General features: G+C 37.3%; 1 protein-coding gene across 2 annotated transcripts in view; it reads right to left on the reverse strand.

Moving 5' to 3' along the window:
* CSRNP3 (cysteine and serine rich nuclear protein 3) overlaps nt 1-22658 on the reverse strand; it is a 175677-nt gene that overhangs the window by 112536 nt on the left and 40483 nt on the right. The window contains exon 4 of one of the 2 annotated variants that reach the window (XM_036884391.2): nt 8689-8830. The exons of the other annotated variant lie outside the window; for it this stretch is intronic. The gene's annotated coding sequence lies outside the window, so the exon portion shown is untranslated. The remainder of the gene's footprint in view (nt 1-8688; nt 8831-22658) is intronic. 2 annotated transcript variants of the gene reach the window in all.

A 22658-nucleotide genomic window follows, 5' to 3' on the forward strand; every position in this document is an offset into this window, starting at 1 on the left:
GTGGCCAGATAAGTGTCACCCTCAGCCTGTTCTGGAGAAGACACAGCCACACAACATATTTCAGCTGTTGACAAGTGCCATTGTTTGATCTATTTTATAGAAGTATGAAAGTCTACTGTTGCTTACAGATTTTTGGTAAATTTCAAAAGAGTATTCAGATTTATTCCTGGTTATTCCATAAATACCTGTCACCAGAGATTTGAAAGAGTATGAATATTCCCAAATAATCCTGCCTATTCCAACATAAAAATCTATAGCTAAGAGAGAACTTTACAGATTAAAGACAGCAGTGTGAGAGGTGAGAGAGAAGCCTCCTCCTAAAACCACATATAATACAAAAATACACTTAATACAACTAATCCTGAAAGAGCAACAGGAAAGAAGGCTGCACCAGACTGCATACACCTAGAGAAAAGAATAGACCTCACAGAACAGGGTAATGTACCAAAGCACAGGACCCGGCGGGACACAAGCCCTTCCCCAACCCCAGTTCACTGGCGGGAGGAAGAGAAACAGAGTGGGGAGGGAGTGGAGGCCTGGGACTACTGAACACCTAGCCCTGGAGATCTGCTCTGGGAGCACAAACCTACATTGCATGGTGCTCTGGTGATTAGGGGGGTTGGAAAGCTAAGACAGGCAGAATATCAGGAAAGACTGAGATTCTAGCAGCTTGTGGAAAACAGGGATCCCTATCTGGCTGCTCTGGGACAAAATAAAGGCGGGCAGTCTGAGAGACTTCCTAACAGCTAGAGGGCTGCTAAAGGGGGCAAGGATTGTACAGAGCTTATTGCTCAGGAGAAAGGACAGGTAGACAAAATTGTCTGGGTGCACTCTGTCCAGCAGGTTGGGAACTTTCACGATCTTCAGGCGCTCCAGCCCCCTGCTGGCCACCCAGATCCAACACCACTCTGTGATATGTAGCCTGGTGTGCCTTCCTCATGGCCAACTGCACCTGGCTTGCAAACCAGCAAACCCAGCCCTGGCGTCAGACCAGCCAGAGGGAAGCCCCACCTACAGCAGCTACAAACACAAAGCATAGAGGCTTATTCCTATGTGCTTGGCCCACTGGTTCTGGCAGTGGAGACAGGCATAGTATCCGGAAAGCAGAAAACAGCTCTTTCCTCCTGGCAGGCACCAACACTGCTCTCCTGTGATCTCCAACATTGCTCCAGGGACTGAGCAGATCCAGAAAGTAGAGTTTCTGGGCACTAGAAGGCACCACATACAAATATGAAAAGTCAAAGGAGCCTGGTTCAAAGCAAAATCATACATACACCAGACAAAGAGTCAAATGAAACCGATCTCATGAATCTTCCTGAAAGAGATTTCAAAATAAAAATCATAAACATGCTCATGGAGGTACAGAAAAATATTCAAGATCTCAGGAATGAATTCCGGTCAGAGATCCCATCATTATGGAACACAGTATCAGAAATGAAACATTCAATGGAAGGTTTTAAAAGCAGATTAGATATGGTGGAGGGAAAATAAATGAAATAGAAATTAGAGAGGAGGAATACAAAGAAGCTGAGGCACAGAAAGAAATGGATCTCTAAGAATGAAAGAATAATGAGAGAACTGTGTGACCGACCAATCCAAACAGAACAATATTCGTATTATAGGGGTACCAGAAGAAGAAGAAGAAGAAGAGAGAAAAAGGGTTAGAAAGTGTCTTTGAGGAGGTAATTGCTGAAAACTTCCACAATCTGGGGAAGGAGATAGTCTCTCAGGCCATTGAGAGCCACAGATCTCCCAACACAAGGGACTAAAGGAAGACAACACCAAGACACATAGTAATTAAAGTGGCAAAGATCAAGGGTAAGGACAGACTATTAAAAGCAGCCAGAGAGAGAAATAAGATCCCATAAAAAGGAAAGCCTATCAGGCTATCATCAGACCTCTCAGCAGAAACCTTACAGGCCAGAAGGGAGTGACATGATGTATTTAATGCCATGAAGCAGAGGGCCTGGAACCAAGACTACTTTATCCAGCAAGATTATCATTTAAATTTGAAGGAGGGATTAAACAATTTCCAGATAAGCAAAAGCTGAGAGAATTTATCTCCCACAAACCATCTCTACAGTCTATTTTGGAGGGACTGCTATAGATGGAAGTGTTCCTAAGGTTTAATAGCTGTCACCAAAGGTAATAAAACCACAGTAAAGAAAGTAAAACAGTTAATTACTAAGCAAATGCAAAATTAAATCAACTACCCCGAAAGTCAGTCAAGGGATAGACAAAGAGTACAGAATATGATTCCTAGTATATAAAGAATGGAGGAGGAAGAAAAAGGAGGAGAAAAAAAGAACCTTTAGATTGTGTTTGTAATAGCACACTAAGTGAGTTAAGTCAGACTCTTAGATAGTAAGGAAGTTAACCTTGAACCTTTGGTAACCATGAATCTAAAGCCATGAATCTAAAGTTATTGCAATGGCAATAACTACATACCTATTGATAATCACCCTACATGTAAATGGTCTCAGTGCACCAATCAAAAGACATAGAGTCACTGAATGGATTAAAAAAAACAAGACCCATCTATATGTTGCCGAGAAGAGACTCAATTTAAACCCAAAGAAATACACAGACTAAAAGTGAAGGGATGGAAAAAGATATTTCATACAATTAATAGGGAGAAAAAAGCAGGAGTTGCAGTACTTGTATCAGACAAAATAGACTTCAAAACAAAGAAAGTCACAAGAGACAAAGAAGGATATTACATAATGATAAAGGAGTCAATCCAACAAGAAGATATAACCATTATAAATATCTATGCACCAACACAGGAGCACCTACATATGTGAAACAAATACTAACAGAATTAAAAGGGGAAATAGAATACAATGCATTCATTCTAGGAGACTTCAACACTCCACTCACTCCAAAGGACATATCAACCAGACAGAAAATAAGTAAGGAAACAGAGACATTGAACAACACATTAGAACAGATGGGCCTAACAGACATCTACAGAACTCGACACCCAAAAGCAGCAGAATACACATTCTTCTCAAGTGCACATGGAACATTTTCAAGAATATATCATATACTAGGCCACAAAAAGAGCCTTGGTAAATTCAAAAAGATTGAAATTGTACCAACCAGTTTGGAACATTTTCAAGAATATGTCATATACTAGGCCACAAAAAGAGCCTTGGTAAATTCAAAAAGATTGAAATTGTACCAACCAGCTTCTCAGACCACAAAGGTATGAAACTAGAAATTACGCAAAGAAAACAAAAAAATGCCACAAACAAATGGAGGCTTCACAACATGCTCCTAAATAACCAATGGATCAATGACCAAATAAAAACAGAGTTCAAGCAATATATGGAGACAAATGACAACAGTAATTCAACACCGCAAAAATCTGTGGGATGCAGTGAAGGCCATGCTAAGAGGGAAGTATATTGCAATACAGGCCTACTTCAGGAAAGAAGGACAATCCCATATGAACAGTCTAAACTCACAGTTAATGAAACTAGTAAAAGAAGAACAAATGAGGCCCAAAGCCAGTAGAATGAGGAACATAATAAAGATAAGATCATAAATAAATAAAAAAATTGAAAAGAATGAAACAATAGGAAGAATCAAGGGAAGCAGGAGCTGTTCTTGGAGAAAATAAGCAAAATAGATGAACCCCTAGCCAGACTTATCAAGAAAAAAAGAGAGTCTATACACATAAACAGAATCAGAAATGAGAAAGGAAAAATCACTATGGACACCACAGAAATACAAAGAATTATTAGAGAATACTATGAAAAATTATAGGCTAACTGGATAACCTAGAAGAAATGGACAATTTTCTAGAAAAATACAACCTCCCAAGGCTGACCCAGAAAGAAACTGAAAATCTGAACAGACCAATTACCAGCATGAAATTGAATTGGTTATCAAAAAACTACCTAAGAACAAAACTCCTGGACCAGATGGCTTCACCACTGGATTTTATCAAACATTTAGTGAAGACCTAATACCCATCCTCCTTAAAGTTTCCAAAAAGCAGAAGAAAAGGGAATACTTCCTATCTCATTCTATTAGGCCATCATCACTCTAATACCAAAACGAGGCAAAGACATGACAAAAAAAGAAAATTACAGACCAATATCCCTCATGAATATAAATGCAAAAATACTCAACAAATTATTAGCAAACCAAATTCAAAAATATATCAAAAAGATCATCCACCATAATCAAGTAGGATTTATTCCAGGGATGCAAGGATGGTACAATATTAGAAAATCCATCAACATCATCAACCACATCAACAAAAAGAAGGACAAAAACTACATGATCATTTCCGCAGATGCTGAAAAAGCACTTGACAAAATTCAACATCCATTCATGATAAAAACTCTCAACAAAATGGGTATAGAGGGCAAGTACCTCAACATAATAAAGGCCATATATGACAAACCCACAGCCAACATCATACTTAACAGCAAGAAGCTGAAAGCTTTTCACCTAAGATTGGGAACGAGACAAGGATGCACACTCTCTCCACTTTTATTCAACATAGTTCTGGAGGTGCTCACCACAGCAATTAGACAACACAAAGAAATAAAGAGCATCCAGATTGGTAAGGAGAAGTTAAACTGTCACTGTTTGCAGATGACATGATATTGTACATAAAAAACCCTTAAGAGTCCACTCTAAAACTACTAGATCTAATATCTGAATTCAGCAAAGTTGCAGGATACAAAATTAATACACAGAAATCTGTTGCATTCCTATACACTAATGATGAACTTGCAGAAAGAGAAATCAGAAAAACAATTCCATTCAAATTGCATCAAAAAGAATAAAATACCTAGGAATAAACCTAACCAAGGAAGTGAAAGACCTATACTCTGAAAACCACAAGATACTCATGAGAGAAATTAAAGAAGATACCAATAAATGGAAACACATCCCATGCTCATGGATAGGAAGAATTAATATTGTCAAAATGGCCATCCTGCCTAAAGCAATCTATAGATTCAATGCAATTTCTATCAAAATACCAACAGCATTCTTCAATGAACTAGAACAAATAGTTCTAAAATTCATATGGAACTACAAAAGACCCCGAATAGCCAAAGCAATCCTGAGAAGGAAGAATAAAGCTGGGGGGATTATGCTCCCCAACTTCAAGCTCTACTACAAAGCCACAGTAATCAAGACAATTTGGTACTGGCACAAGAACAGAACCACAGACCAGTAGAACAGACTAGAGAGCCAAGATATAAACCCAACCATATATGGTCAATTAATATACAATAAAGGAGCTATGAACATACAATGGGGAAATGACAGCCTCTTCAACAGCTGGTGTTGGCAAAACTGGACAGCTACATGCAAAAGAATGAAACTGGATTATTGTTTAACCCCATATCCAAAAGTAAACTTGAAATGAATTAAAGACCTGAATTTAAGTCATGAAACCATAAAACTCTTAGAAGACAACATAGGCAAAAATCTTCTGAATATGAACCATAGCAACTTCTTCCTGAACGCATCTCCTTCAGCAAGGGAAACAAAAGGAAAAATGAACACATGGGACTACATCAAACTAAAAAGCTTCTGTATGGCAAAGGACACCATCAACAGAACAAAAAAGCATCCTACAGTATGGGAGAATATATCTGTAAATGACATATCCGACAAGGGGTTAACATCCAAAATATATAAAGAACTCACAGGTCTCAACACCCAAAAAGCAAATAACCCATTAAAAAGTGAGTGGAGGATATGAAGAGACAATTCTCCAAAGAAGAAATTCAGATGACCAATAGACACATGAAAAGATGCTCCACATTGCTAATCATCAGAGAAATGCAAATTAAAACCACAATGAGATACCACCTCACACCAGTGAGGATGGCCAGCATCGAAAAGACTAAGAACAACAAATGCTGGTGAGTATGCAGAGAAAGGGGAACCCTCCTACACTGCTGGTGGGAATGTAAGCTAGTTCAGCCATTGTGGAAAGCAATTTGGAGGTTCCTCAAAAAACTAAAACTGAAAATACCATTTGACCTGGGAATCCCACTCCTTGGGATTTACCCAAAGAATACAAGTTCTCAGATTCAAAAAGACATATGCACCCTATGTTTATTGCAGCACTATTTACAATACCCAAGATATGGAAGCAACCTAAGTGTTCATCAACAGATGAATGGATAAAGAAGAGGTGGTACATATACACAATGGAATACTACTCAGCCATAAGAAAGAAACAAATCCTACCATTTACAACAACATGGATGGAGCTGAGGATATTATGCTCAATGAAATAAGCCAGACAGAGGAAGACAAGTGCCAAATGATTTCCCTCATTTGTGGAGTATAACAACAAAGTAAAATTGAAGGAACAAAATATCAGCAGACTCACAGACTCCAAGAAGGGATTAGTGGTTACCAAAGGGGAGGGGTGGGGGAGGGCAGGTGGGGAAGGAGGGAGAAGGGGATTGATGGGTATTATGGTTAGTGCACATAGTGTGGGGGGTCACAGGGAAGACAGTGTAGCACAGGGAAGGCAAATAATGAATCTGTGGCATCTTACTACACTGATGGACAGTGACTGCAATGGCGTATGGGTGTGGGACTTGATAATATGGGTAAATGTAGTAACCACATTGTTTTTTCATTTGAAAGCTTCACATGAAATAATACCTTAATAAAAAAAAAGAATATTACAATCATTTGCAATTAGAATATATAAGATAAATGTCCATTGACTTGACATTTCATACGAAAAGTCTTTAAATTCATTTTTAGGAATGATGCAGAGAGAACAATCATATATGTATTTAAAGATACAAGTCCAAGGATCACTATGAATAGTGGAAAAATGTAAACATCCTCACTGTTTAGAAATAGTGGATTTAATCATATAATTGAATAGACCCATATGGTGCAATATTAACCAGCTATTACAATTATCAGGTAATTGAATATTTGCATATGAGAAGAGGTTTATAATAGCTGAAATTGCATTATGGATTAAATCTTTTTAAACATTGTATGTTTATACATGTATATGCTTACATGTTATTTCATATATATGTGCATATATACAGATACTAGATCCTTCATTTATATACAATCACTGATGCTGACAGGATCAACACCAAATGGTAATAGTGAATTTTAAGAGATTCATGAGTCCTAGGAAATTACATGCAAAAATTTGCGTGTATAGGCTTTTTTTAAGAAACCTTTATCTAATTCTCCACAGCCTGGTTTCTCAACACTTTCATTTTTTCCATGCCATTCACTTACACAGAACAATCTGATCAGTGATATTCCACTTTAGCAAACTAATTTTCTAGAGGAGGGAGCAGAATGTCAGGAGTGTTAGGAAGAAGAATCAAAAGTTCTGGAAGGGAATGGGCAACTTGAAAAATAGTCTTTGAAAATTCTAATCACTGTTCCAAGGCTTTGATCACTGTGTTTAGGAACTGCCAGGAAGGACACTGCACTAGTGAACAGATTATCAACTTCTAGACTTGACCAAGGCGTTGGAGAAATCACTCAGCCACACAAAGTTTCAGTTTCTTCATTGGGTAGAAGGCAATTTTGCCCTCCACCTATGGTGACCGTGCTTTTATGACATTGTACAGACACTTTGACAACTATAAAATAAGTAGAAGTGAATAATTAACTCTATATACTCCATTACCTTGGCGAGTATCAGCATTTACCCTCAGCCTGGGGTGATGGGAGACTTGTGCCTTCAGTGAGTGCACCATGGAAAGGGTGGAGACACCTGCTCGGGTTATGAGCCGTGCACTTGGAACAGAAAGAACTTGGGAGGGTATGAGATCCAGAGTGGCAATGACAGCTCAGCAGCCACTGCAGTTACATTTGTTGTGGTCTCTATAGGCAGAGATGATCTAATTCATCTTTGTATCTCATGGTGTTGTAATACCTGGACTGGACACCCCACAGTCTCTAAGTGGGTGGAGAGAAAAATCTATGCTGTGAGATGGGCAGAGCAATTTGATAGGAGGTACCGCCCATTACACGATAGGCAGACCTCCAATTTCAGGTCATCCCGAAATAGCTAAAGACTGAGGAGAGAGGGCTCAGAGAAACCAGTGTCCTACAAGATAGGGCCTATAGCACTCACGAGTCACTAAAAGCCCAAAATCTAGAAGCTATGTGGGAAGCCAACGGGTAGAGAATAAGGCAAAAAGGCTTTTCCTTTAAAAACTTCTATAATCTTTAATATATAGTTTCACAATCTTTAATATTGTGAGTTTCACAATAAGCAAAAGAATCTGACAGTCCTTCCTCACAATCTAAAAATCCATTTGGTAGAAAGGATGTAATTACCTAGCAGGTAATGAGGCCAGAGGGAGAAAGAGGCAAGAAGTTCTAGGTAGGGACCAAGCTGTAATTTGAACTCTGAACAGTAAACTACCCCATTTAGATGGAGATTCAAGCATAAAAGATGTTGACTGTCTGATGGAATATAAAATAACCATTCCAAACCCAAGTAGTCAGGACAACACAAGATGTCACAGTGTGACATTTTCTTTGGAAAGGCATACTTTTCAGGGAAAATCCTGCCATATAAAAACATTTGATTTTTTAATTTATATGTGAAATGTTCCTGTGATGTTATTTCTAGATGCATAAATTACACAAATGATCCAGAAACTATGTTAAAGATAAATACAGATGAACTACCGAACTACCAACCACAGAAAATGAATTGTCTCTTCCGGGCAGGGCCAGGTAGCTGAGTGTTACTAGAATCCAGAGTTCGGGCTTTAGAGAGTTAGACGAAGTAAGCAATGCAGAACGCAGTCAGAATCCTGTGGGGACAGGTCAGCAGGGATTCCTGTGGAAGACAAAACCTGGTGCCCTAAAAACCAGAAAGGTCAATGAAGTGTCCTGTGGAATAGAGGGGAGGGTCTGCATGTGTCTCCAGGGCTTAGCGAGCAGGCTGCACAGTTAAGCATTCAGAAGAGATAAGGGAAAGAATGCTTGCCCAGCAGCAGAGCAAAGGACAAGATCGTAGGCATTAATCACATTTCCCAGAGAGTTAAGATAATTTAAATTTAAATGCAAAAATATAGACTTTCTAGGTATGGAGCAAAAGACTTCCAAGCAGAGGACAAGATAAACTTTATGAGCTTCGGTCCCAGAAAGAAGGATACCAGCTTACCCAATATTGTTTATACTAGTGGAAATGTTAAACACTGGGCTACACACTAAAATTAAAACACCACCAGCACATTGAATTTAACAATGAAGACAGGGAGTAATTTGCCAAGGCAAGCCACTGAAGCAAATGATATAAACAAGCTCAAGAGCCTATTCAGTGCATTTTAGAGCGGGGTGGGGGTGGGGGTGGGAGGGGTAGGGGGGAGAACAGGCGGGGTTGGGGAGAGGCTGTCTGGTTGCCTGCCAGCACCTTGCCTCGGGAAACAATGCCCTCCTCTCTCCAGGAACAGTGATAGGTTAGAGGTTTGGGCTGCAGAGCATTGTAATTTCATATTGGACTACAGGTCAATTACCCTTTGGGCTTATTGGCATATTACCAGCAGCTCAAGAGATCTCTCAAGTTCAAGGATTTGGCTTCATCTGTAGATTTATTCTGATTTCCAGCACCTCTTTAAGTCAAGAAAGTTAATTATTTTTTCTGGCTTAGTCACTAATAGACATTCTTAATCAAGAATCAGTATCACATTACAAACAAGAGCCCAGGTACATATTTAATTAATTTTTAAAACACTTGTCATTTTTACAATAACAAGAATACTGCAATTGTCTACTTCTGTCTCATATCTCTAGAAGGCAACCACTTGGAGTGTAATATAAATTTCCAGTAGTTCAAATAAGAAGGTCATATAAGGAAAACTGTGGAAGAGAAATTTAAGAATCATCATCAAAATGCATGTATTAAACATCTTGTACCTTAGCTGTGCAAGTCATACTGTAAATTACAGAATAGAAACAAAGCCTTTGTTCTCTTGGGGTTTTTAATCAAAGACATCTAGAAGGAGTTATATAAAAATGTTTAAAATATACAAACATTAAGGAAAAATAAATATTGAATAGGTGAGACATTTATATAATGTGGGTGATACATCAGCTTACTTAGGAATGAGGGAAAAGGTGGGTGTGTACATGACTAGGCAGAAAATCAAGTAGGTTAACTGGTTGAGTAGAGTGAAGGAAAGTGAATTCTTATCTATTCCTGCTTCTTTATCAGGGAGGTCTGTGGGACAAAGCACGAACCATAGGGGAAAAACTGTGTATTTCAGTTTTACTGAAATCATTTGGAGAAAATGTTTTATGTAACAAAACATCCTATTATAATAAATGTAAATATACCATGCAGTTGAATGTAAAGAGTTGCATGAATTTTAAAGGAAAAGGACAAGACTCAGAAAATTTAAGCCTGTCATGGCTGCTTAAACAGCACTTCACCTTCTCAACCCACCACCTATGGTACTTCTAGTCCATCATTATGACTAGTTCTTCACCAAATATGGGAAAAGACTTAAGTATGTTTTTGCTATTTGAGTATCTGCTAAGGTAAGGTATCTAGCAATGGTGACAGATGCTAGATCCTTCATAAATGAGAGATGTATCCCTAAAATAGTATTCAGAAATGTTTTGTCACTTTCCAGAAAATATGTCAAGACTCAATGCATAGAGAAGGCATTTCATTATTCTTTAATTCAGGGAGGGGGACACTTCAGTGGAAGCAAAGGAATTGAATATATATTTTTGTTTCTGGAGATGATTATGAAGAAAAAGAGAGAAATGTCAAGGGAAGATATGAAGAAGGAATGCCATGGGAAATGTCAATGATCCATTTCAAAAGCAGTTCCACAAAATGGCTCTTTAAAGCTCTATGCAAGTAATGAAAGACTAGACTCGAAGTGGGGGCACTGCGTGAGTGGTACAGGACACACAGATAACTACCTTTTGAAGAATATGGTAAAGCAGAGGCGGCTAACATAACCTTCAAAGAAACAAGAATACTAGGGGAAGGGATGAAGGTATCACTAGAAATTAGAATCCCAGAGTCCCAAAATGCCCTGTCCCACTTTTCTCCTTTGGTGTGGGGGGAAATAGCACCATTAGTGTCAGAGAGGTATATAATGGTAAGAAAAATAATAAAAGAAATTAAACAATACACCATGGGAGTCCCAAATAGGCAGAGCTTAATTAATTAGATTTCTCTCAGAAGTATTTGTATTTATAGACATTTCTATAGTACGGAATGAAAGGTTTTACCCCTTGAAGAAATTGTAGCCGCCAAGGACCTGCTGGGGGCACTGCTAGAGCACTGAGGCCTTGCAAACAAAGGTGACAATTAAGACTCTGTCTTCTTCTCTGATCCTCACAGTCTAGTTTGGCTTTCCTCTCTTTCCTCTCCGCTCCTCAAGAGCCCAGAGGGAAAGAGCCCTGTTGTTTCCTCGAGGCAGAAGCTCTTTCTTCTCTACTTAGGCTTCAAGGTGCCTGTGCACACGGTAGATAATAAATGCTTCCTGAATTGAACAAATCAAACAGAAGAATGGAAGGCAAGCAGCAGTTCTAGGTTATAAAGATAATTAAGGTGAGGGAAGGAAACTAAGATCAGTAAGAGAAGAGAATAGAAAGGGGAGGATGGAGAAAAGGAAAAGCAAGAGAAAGAAGTGAGGAAATGTTGGGGGGACATAGAAACGCAAGTCCTCACTGAGTGGTGTAGCATTTCTTTGAGATATCATAAATGGAATGCAAACAGAAATATTATGAGCTCCCTGACAATTGCCAATAATTCATACCAGATAAGCATAAAATTAGTAGTAATTGTTTCTCCCATTTAGGCTTATAATACTGAGAGGAAATACGAATTGATAAATAATTCTTTTAGCTGCTCATGACACAACATTGACATGAAAGAGCTGATAAATATCATTCTTTCCCTCTTGCTTTGTCCCTTTGCCAGAAACATGAAAAAGCAGCATGGAGTGGAATGTGCCAGTCCCGGTCACGTTTGTTATCCACCATTCTCCTCTATCCGTCTCTCCTGACATTTGAAGAAGGCGATTTATCTTCCGCCCTTGGCACCAGAGACAATAGCACTATGCAAAGAATAGAGATCTAGACTGCTGTGGGCAGATCTCTGGAGAGCGCATGGAGACGGAGAGGGGACAGGGGAGACAGTTTCCCCTCTGTGGTTGTTTTATGTATCCTGTTCCCGTTTCCCTTTGGGGACTACCATACATCTGATACAATACGGAAACAGTGGCTGTAACCCGGTGCAATACCTATGGTCTTAGAGTAGACTTTAATTAATGCATAGTATTTATTCATCTATTTAATTGAAACAATTTAAAATCTTCTCCTGTGACACAACATTTCATGTGGCCAAAGCCTGACACACTTGAAAGAATTATATACAGTGGATCATGATTAAACAGCACTTTCAGAAGGGTGAGCAGATTCTGCCAGAATCTGTGTCTGTACCAGTGTTTCTGTGGCACAGTCCGAGCGGCAACAGTCTTAGACACATTTCTGTTCACTGCATTGAATGCAACAGCTTGACCCATGTTTAACATTACCTCTAGAAATTCTTCGAGTAATTGCATAAAGGTGAGGTCAAAACACACCCAAAACACACAAGTCTGAAAGACATTTATTATCTATTTGTCAACCGTCAGAACCAAAGCTTCAAATGATGAAGCCCGGTTTTCCTGTGGTCATTAGACATTGGTTTGCTCATTGACAGGTGGAATCACGTAAAAACCAAATTTAGTGGAAGGGAGGTGGAAACTTTAGTCAGCTGACTGTTAGGGAAAAGGTAAAACACATACATGCACTTTGAAGAAGTCTGTTTAGCACGATTCATCATAAATAATAAACAAGAGTAATTGGAGATAAAATGAATCTGCCTTTGAAAAATTTGACGGTGCCTGTCCCAAACTAACATTAAAACAAATACAACAAAAGTCCTACCATTTGACAAGCAACTAGGACTTAGGCCATTTTGTACTTAAACTGACAAATGCTCAGAAAGGTTGTGTTGATGTCTTTGGTTCAGATTCAATTATGATGAATTTTGGAAGCATATTATTGGCACACAAATGTGCGCATACCCTGAGTTCAAAAGCAGATTGTCTCCTCCATCTCTGCTGCTAACCTAAGACAATCATTTCAAAACAAAACCAGAGATCTACGGATAAGTGAACCTCTGATTTCACACGCAAACTTTTGTGTGCATTTTTCTGAGGAAAGCACTCATATTTTCATGGGAAAAAAAACTTTCAAGTGTTACCAATTCTGGTGATGTCTAGAATGACTAAATATTCCATCAAATCCACTGCGTAAATATATATCATTCTGTCAGCTCCTCATGTGGGTTTTATAACATCAGCCTCACCACACTTAGTACAATGCCTTTCATCTAGTGGGTTCTCAGTATTTGTTTGCTATTGATAATGATGGCAATAGTCCAAGCCATGATCTCATTTTCCAGATGGTGATCCCCTCTTTATTTTCAAGTTCCTTTCTAGGCCAGCAAGGCAATTTTAATTCTCTCTCATCATGACTATAAACCTGTCATTGTGATCAGGTCAGACATAAAATTTTCCAAGGCTAGCCCTCAAATTCCTCCTCCTGCATGCAAGCTTGCTTCAATCTTGAGCCTATTTTGGTGACAGGAAGGTCATCTTGTATATCATCTGCCCATTTGTAGACCAAATTGTCTACAAGAACAGACCATCTAAATTTTGTCAAGTTTATTTTGCAACCCACTGCCCAGTTCATGGTTAAGGAAGAGATGACAAATTTTTCTTCCCAACAGTCAAAGGGATATGTGTTTTCTTTCCTTCCAAAACAGATTATTACAGAATTTTAAAATGTGAATCAGAAATAGAGGTATCTAAAACATTTAGAGTAGACCTGATCCACAGCATAAAACTTTTCATGAAGCTCCAAACATGTACCTGAATATTTAACTGTTTTTCTTCTTCCTAATAATTAGTTAGATTTTAACAATTTTACCTATATCTCTAGAAAAGAATTTCATTCATTTAAATAATATTAAGTAAGAAAAAGCTGGTAAACATAATCCAGTGAGTGTTTATAATTTGAAACATATTATATGCCATCATTCTTACTGTATAAATAGCCAAGTCAGCCTCAAGTATAAATATAGGAAAATGGTTTCTTATCTGATAATTTTTTGATAGAAGGTTTTAGTGTTTTGGATTCCACAGTTTACTTTTTATTATGTATCACATATGCTCGCTTTAATAATTTAAATGTTACAGGGATATGGGCTTTAAATACAAGAAACCCACCATAACCCCATAGCTTTCATCACCAGTTTGATATACACTAACAGTATAATAATGAATTATTATTTTAATAATATAAGATCATTATTCACAGAAAATTGAAAACATTTGGCCACTTTTTTTCACTTAATAATACTTATTTGATATCTTTCCATGTATATTAAAACTACCCCATTTTTTTTATTAAGGAGCTATATAATACTCTATTATATGGATTTACCATAAATGATTAAACTAATAAATTATTGACAGGCATTTGGAAGGCTTGATTTCCACCCTTTATCAATGTATTAGTGAAGGCAATTTTAATTCTCTCTCATCACTTTATGAGTGTTTCTGTAGAATAACCTCAGAGAGATGGAAGATTCTAAGGAATTAATGTTTTAGTAAATATTGCCAAAACCCCTCAAAAGCACTGAAAGTATTTACATGTCTACCAGTAGTATATAAGAGAATCTGCTCTACACACCTGTCAATGTTTTTAAAATCATGCAATAGCAAATTTTGGGGTTTGCAAACTCCTAAGACTTCAGGGCCAGACCGATAACAAAATATGTGAAATAGCACAGAGTAAGAAAATGGGAAGTAGTGGAAATTCAGCAAATGTAATTTTAAAAACCCAACTGTGATGACTAAGCAAAACGCACCCCAGTTCTCAGGCTGCCAGTTTTCAGTCCCTGTTTTAATGGAATACACATAGTTTTGATGCTTTAAAGTACAATTTCTCCTTTACTAGTGGAAGCAGTACAACCAATGAGATTAATTTCACTACATATGCCTTACTTTTACCTTATTTTCTTTCTTTATATTTTTTTGTTCAAATTTTACAGTTATGAGAGAATTTGTTTTCTCCTAGATTTAGGATTCACTGCATGTTGCATTGCTTTTCTCAACATAAATCTTCCATAATAGATACGTTGAAGACAATAAAAAATATTGTCTTATATTTTGCCCATTCATAAAACAACTTTTAACTCTTCCAATTAAAAAAATAAAATTAATTTAATATCTTTATTATTCACATACCGATAATAAAGGAAAAGAAACGGAAATGCACTACTTATTCTGAATATAAGCAATACTCTGTTAAGATTTATATTTAACCTGGTAAAACCTCCTTGAGAAGAAAAAAGAAATGCCATTATTTTAGCTTGACATAAGAAACAGAAGGGGAGAATTCTAGTTTCCTTTTGATAACAGTGGTTATCTCGTGGTCTGTGAGAAAGGGTGAAGGCCACAGAGAAAATTGGTTCTGTTCTCATTTTTCTAGTCCCACTGCATCAATAAACCTCTGGAAGTTTCAACATCAAGTACACGATGTAAGCATGAGGCAGCTTGGCCTCTTTTAGCACTTTGTTATGCCCCTTAACCCTAGGAGACTGTCAAAGAGAGATGGCTAAGTAAGGAATTCCCATTGCTGCAAGATGCATCGCAGAAGGGATTTCAAAGCAGAAAAGCTGCTCAATCAGTCTGAGATCAGGGTGATGATTAAGGACAATTTGAAAATGAGTCAGTCATGCCATTCTCATTGCACTTTTGTGGTTTTGACTGTTATTCATGCCATCTTTCTTTAGAGAACTAAACAAATGAAAATACCTAAAGATTAAACAAAGCATAAAATTACAGCCATTTTTTCAATACTTCCAATCTATATTTAACAAAAAGATGAAGCCACCACCTCTGGTGGATGTAAGAGAAATAGTTGCATGATATTGACAACTGGAAATTCAACCTGTGTTGAAGCCAATTCCTTAAATGTTTGTGTTCAAAATATTTTATCCTGTTTTGAAAAATCATTTGGGAGAATAAAAGAACTTCAATATCCAGGGGTTTTTTTTAGGTGTTCCGAAACAGGTTTCATCTGTTAGTTCTATTTTTTCTTAATAAATGAGGCCATATGAGCAGTATCTCATCCATATATTCATTTCTTTTTGATTTTTAAAGGTAATCAGGAGTGAGGTGAAAATAACATTGTTTCAAGAAATCTATGCCTTAGAGGAAAGAATTGTCCAAGAGTAATTCAAATTTTCAGGTTCTTATTTTTAGTTCGATGTTAAAAACCTAAAAAAAACAACTAAATCAGAAACAGCTCTGCTAAAAATAAAGGAGGGAGCAGGAAAACAGCTATAATATTTTATAAGAAAAGAAATCCAAGAGGGCCTCCTAATTCATCATGTTCATAAAAAATGTTTTTTAAACTAATTAGAAGAGAAAAATTCCTTTCTACCATCTGATGTTATATTTAGATGTATACTTTCAACTTTACCCTGAAAAGTTGTTTACACCATCCAAACACAGCTTATAAACATTTTATTCATTCTATAGCCATTTGTTTTTATACAAATCATAAAGATGACCTTTCTTTACATTTTCTTACAGTCTTTGTCTAGAATTATACATAACTGAAACTACAATTTGATTAAAATTAGGAGAGTCATTCCTTATATGATAATCAAACTCATTTGAATGGAATTCTCTCTGGTTTAGATTTCTGAGAATTCTGGTCCTTCTATCAGGTTAGTATTGGCAGCTATCCCAGTGTGCCTATAAATACTATATAAATTGGGCAGTTCCTTGTAAAAGGAGTTTTTAAAAGACTTTCAGGTTCTGAGCTTGTAGAATTGAGGTCGAGAACATACTCTACCCTGAAAATTTCATTTGCTTTGGAAATGTATACTCCTTTTTATAAGTCCTCACAGATCTTCTAGTCTATGACGACATTTCATTTTAGCTACCTTTGGGAAACTACAAGCACAGAGTTTAAATTTTATCTGTTAAAACACTGTATTTCTCATGATATAAAAACATTTGCAATCATGAAAGTTACTTTAGCATTAATTTCTTTCCTCTTTTCCTCTTATGAAACCAAGGGATGACTATAAAGTTCAGACACTAATTAATTATGTGTATTTGGGATTGCTAATAGTCTTTCATTGGAGGGCCTCACCATTGATTTATAATTACTTCTTTGCTGCACTTTATGATTGCATGCATACAGTATCTGTTTTTGGACTTCTGGTTCCATTCCATTGCTCTGGTTATTGTTTATTGTATGTGTCCTTGTTAGGCATTGATATACCTTAGACCGATATGAGTAATATGTAATTCTCCAGCTTAATCAGAGAAGAGGATTGGTGTCTTTGCCATCTATGTCATTAATAAAGTCTTAAGAGTGGTTTGCTTGATCGGGGAGAGCAGGGAAGACAGATGAGAAATAAACTAAGGGTGGATCTCTAGGGAGCACTGCCATCTAAGCAGGAGTCACACCAACAACCTTGGTGGGCATATTGCTTAGCCTCTATAGTGTCAACTGTTTTCAGTTGGCTGACTTCACTCACTTATGAGAAAGAAGAGCCTGCCAAAGGGGCCTTTCCAAGAGGGTCTGCAAGGCGTGAGGCCAGCCAGAAGGGAGGGTGCAGAAACAGCCCAGGGAGTGAAAGAAGAAAAGTGAAGGTAACGGTGTCAAATACCTGTGAGAGCGCTCGTCAAGATAAGGGCTTCAGGCCTTTAGAGAGAGCATGCTCTGTTAAATGGGGTTAGAAATCAGACCACATTGTGCCGAGGAATGGCTGAATCTTAGAAAGCGAAGATAATGAATGTAGACTGCAGCTTTAGAGAGTTTGAATGAGTCGGGGAGGAAAGAAATTGGATGGTAGTGGCAGTGAAATCTAGTGAAGAGAGAGGTCACTTCGTTTTTGTTTGTTGATTTACTCTTCTGGATAGAAGTTGGAAGTAGGTGTAGAGGATGAAGGAAAACAGCCAGCAAAGGAGAAAATGTTGAAGATAAAGGACAAAAAGGAAATAACTCATGGCAAAAGCCTTGGCATCAGCGATAGGGAATAAAATCAAACGTGTGCTTTGCCTTGAATAGTGGGACAGACTTCTGATCCTTTAAGACTGGAGGAAAGAAAGTAAGAATGTCAGCAGATGTAGCTGTTCGATGCTGACGAGAACTGCAAGATACACAAGTGGTTCCCACGCAGTGACCTCAATTTTCTTGTTAAAATAGCAGGTGCACTGAGGGTGAAGGGGGTGGATTGTATGGCTTGAGTGGAGTAATCAACTTTTGAAATAGTGGCTGACCAGTCAGACTAAAAGGATTAGTGAATGCTATTGAGGGGCTACCTCAGATGAGAAAACTATAAATCTGCAGAGTGGATAATTTGCTCCTGTAGGCCTCATGTGCGGAAGGAGGAATGTTGTCAGAAAAGAGTAGATTCACTGTAATTCAGATCCCAGGTTGCATGTATGATATAAGAAAGGACAGGCTGTAAAAATGTAGAGAGGAAGTTGCTGGTGTCCAAGCTAAAGTCCAAGCAAAACTTGGGAGAACATGCAGACATCCAAGTCTCACTGAATTCAAAGAAAAAGAAGTGAGAGGAAAAGGGTTTATTTCATTTGTAACCTAATATCACTCTTAACTTAATCTTATGTTTTTAACATATTTTTCCTTTTCCTTAATTTTCTCACTTATTTTATATTCACTCTTACTATTTCATACAGTGCATTTTAGGTACAAGGCCAAGTAGAAACAATTAAAAGGAACTAAACCCAGAAATGGTCAAACAGGTAAGTTTCACTTTAACAAGAGGGACTGGAATTTAGTGTCTCAGTTGAGTTTTAATTGAGAACAAGAAGCTGTAGGTGGTTAGGAGGCTTTGTGGTTAATATGCAGTAGATGTTTATTGAGATTGCAGAGGTCGGATTTTGATCAGTGGTTCTCATTCGGGGATTGCTTTGTCCCAAGGGGACATTTTCGGTTTTCACAACTGGAGGGGTGGGGTGCTACTGGCTTCAGGTAGCAGGCAGGCTGCTGACCATCCCATCACGCACAGGTAGCCCCACAACAGAGAATTATCTGATCCAAATAGCAGTAGTGCTGAGGTTGAGAAGCCTGGATTAAATATATTATTTATAAGAATGATGAAAGAATGAGAATGGCAGGAAATCATCTGGAGAACCATTGAAGAAAAGTGGGGAAGGAAGCACCCCCCAGAACACAGGCGTGCCAGGTGGTGCGGGATCAGAGGTGTGCACTGGTGCCTGGTGGTTTGTGAGAGGGTGGGAGAGTCAGTACTTGGGAGAGTTGATGGGGAACCAGATTTGTAGTACAAATTCGCGAATGACTCCTGGGTTTAGCTTTTGTTAAGCCAATGTAGGGAGGATGACATCAAGAGAATTTAAGGAAAAACATATGCTATTTTCTACTTGCTTTGGAAAAGTCACAATTCAGTGACCCTTAACTGAGAATTTCTAATTCTTTCTTTTGAAGTTTCCAGATGACGTAACAAAGGTTAATCCTGGTGTAGAAGGAATCCAGCTCTGGCGCAGGGACATTTCGTGAGAAGTCTTTGCTCTCCCCGTGGCCTGCCAGGAGCCCTCTGCCACTCTCTTCCGTCCTTTTGCTTGGCCCAAAACAGACAGCACCAGATGCCTCTTTTTGGTGAACCTCACAGTGGTGGTCATTCCTGCTCCCGCAACATGAGATATATAAACGCGCTCTGCTTCGGTCTGATTAAGAGAGACCCTCTAAGCAGTTTGACCTTTACTTTGTCCTTCTTTTAATGCTCCACTACAGGGGTATTTATTACATTTATTAAATTTATTTCCATCAGATGATATACTGTTTTTGATACCTGCCTTTTGGGAGATTGGAGGAATTACAATATTTAATAGGTTTTGAGGCCTCCTAATCCAACTTCTGTTTATTTGGATGGCTAGAGAGCCCTTTCATACTGACTTAGTAACAGTGAAAGAGAAAGGATTGAACTCCTTTTTCTGAATACCAGATTGGCTAAACCCTTCGATTTTATCCAGTAAAGTAAGACTGAGTAACTTTTAAGATAATGCCAACCTTTGTAATGGGTTCATCTATATTTTAGATGCGTTGCAAAAAATGGGCAGGGTCATCTGGGCTATAGACACCGTCAAGTTCTTAGCACCTGAGGTTTCATATCAAAATTCCAAGCAGACGACCATGAAAGAAGCCTGATGATCACAAATAGATTGATTTAATTTCCAAATCTCCATATCTCTTCTAATAAATCAAATGTACAAAGGAAGACATATGTCCTCTCAAAAATTAGTGTACTGTGTGAATGAGGTGGTATTTAAATAGTTTCTTTCTGTGTTTAATCCCAAAACTCAGGGCTTTCCTATAAATGTAAAAGTGATGATAAAACAAAAAATTATATAGAGCCTCCTAGCGCCATGTATCATCCATCTGTATTGTCATTGATACCCTTAACTACTTTCAGATTTTAATATTTATTCAATTAAAAAAATGGATTGATTTTCCCCCCATACCCAGATGAGCAGTTATTTGCCCTTACCCTTTTAGTAAGTGAATGGACTATTCCATTGTATGTTTCTTTATTGCAAACCTTTTGACAATATTTCATGTACATGTAGTAAGTCTGTTATCATTTAAAAAAATATGTCTTTTCTCTCTGAGGAAAGACACATACCAGTTATTTTACCTACATTAACACCATTTATCTTCACAAATGGTGATTTAGAAAACTTACCAGCAGGTGTTATATTTCACTGCACTTGTTTCAGTTGGTACTATGTGGGCAAAAGTGGTATCTACGTCTTTTGTGTAAATTATGCAGTACTGAGTCATTAGGCTTATTTAAAAGTTCCAACTCTCCTTACACTCTATATTCCCTTTCCTGTTTTCTTTTTTCTTCATAGCAATATCACCACCTAACATAATATGTAACTGTGTTTGTTACTGCTTACATATTTCTACTCTCCATATTGTAATCTCCACTTTAGGAAAGGATATTGGTGTATTTTATTCACTGCCGCTGTCCGCATGCACATAGTAGGCACTTGATAAATACCTGCTGAATGACTGTGGTTGTTACATAAATTAATTTAACCACTTGTCTAATGGCACAATTAAGCAAGAGGTGTTCTCATTGACTTTTCAAAAAAGAAGTTTACTATTTTTAATTACTTGACTTGCTTTAGCATCTTAAGGTATCACCTTTTTAAAAGCTTTTTGTGAGAAGCACAGTGCTGTGCAATCATTTCAAGCGGAGTCTGGACTCCCACTCCTTGCAAATCCTTTACTCATTCAGCTAATATTTGCATATGGATCCCTTAGAGGTTTATAGCATTCAAATCCTTTCAAACCCACACGCCTTTCTAGATCATTGCAGCAATGATTTAAGTCTCTGGTGAGCTTAATAAAGAAGTCAAATGTACTGAAACAAAAAGCCCAAGAAGGCTTTGCTCACTTTTGTTCTTTTCATAGGTGTTTGCATAACTCTTTTCTATAAGAATAAATGTGCAGGTGTGGCAAAAAAGAGACTTTTCCTTCTTAGAATCTCGTATTACTTACTTGTGCTGTACTTGACAGCTACTTTAATAAAAGGTCAGTTGTGTGTGAATTGTAATGAGCAACACTCCCACGGGTAAAAACTCTTAGTATTCCAGGCTAATAAAAGTCATAATGTAAAAATATGAATAATCACCAAATAATTCCCATTACACTTTAGAATTCATTGCATGCTCTTTTAAATCTAGCTTGTCTTTTTAATTATGCATTGCTTGCATTAATAATAAAATTAACTTCAGAGCAACATATTGGTTGGGCAATTCTTGAGAACAGGAAAATGAGGAAAAGATGTAGAGACTGAAGACAAACCTGATCAAGACAATCAAAATAAAACATCATCAATACTTTTTCATTTAAAGTTATGAACATTTGGTGTTGGATCCCACATTAAAAAGAAATCAGAAATCATCCACTTTCTCAAGCTATCCCATTAGAATGAACCATTTTAACCCACATTGTTATTCAAACTTCCAAATGAATATTTTATATTAGTTTATTATTACATTAAGCTGTTTAATAAGAGTAGGCTTATCTGGTTTTTCTTTTCCAGATGTAGACTATAAACAACTTAGAAAAGGTCCTCAAATGACCTTTTGCTCATTAATATTGTCATTTTATTGACACCACATTTTTCAACAAAAGCATAATTTCTTTGTACTTAGGGAGCGTCAGGGAATAATATTCAAAGAATATTGTAGGATTGCTAAATCAGCTGTCCTTTTAAATTATGTGTGTGTATGTATGCCAAAGTTTTAAGTTAAAGAAACTTAAAAATTGCAAAATAGGTATTCCTTAATAAATATATGCCTAACATTTATTTATTTTTATGTTAACAGTGGTACCCTTTAAAAAAGTGAAGCAAATTTTAATAACCAGTGGTTCTCTACTAAAATAGTGTTTTCTTTTAACCATCCCCAACTAAACTAAATAATACTTTTGCAGTATTATTCGAATTTTTAGAAATCTGAGGAAACATTGCTAAAAGTATGTATTTTACGTAAAAATATATTTCATTATTATCC

This window comes from Manis pentadactyla, chromosome 8 (assembly GCF_030020395.1).
Source record: "Manis pentadactyla isolate mManPen7 chromosome 8, mManPen7.hap1, whole genome shotgun sequence".
Taxonomy (NCBI): Eukaryota; Metazoa; Chordata; class Mammalia; order Pholidota; family Manidae; genus Manis; species Manis pentadactyla.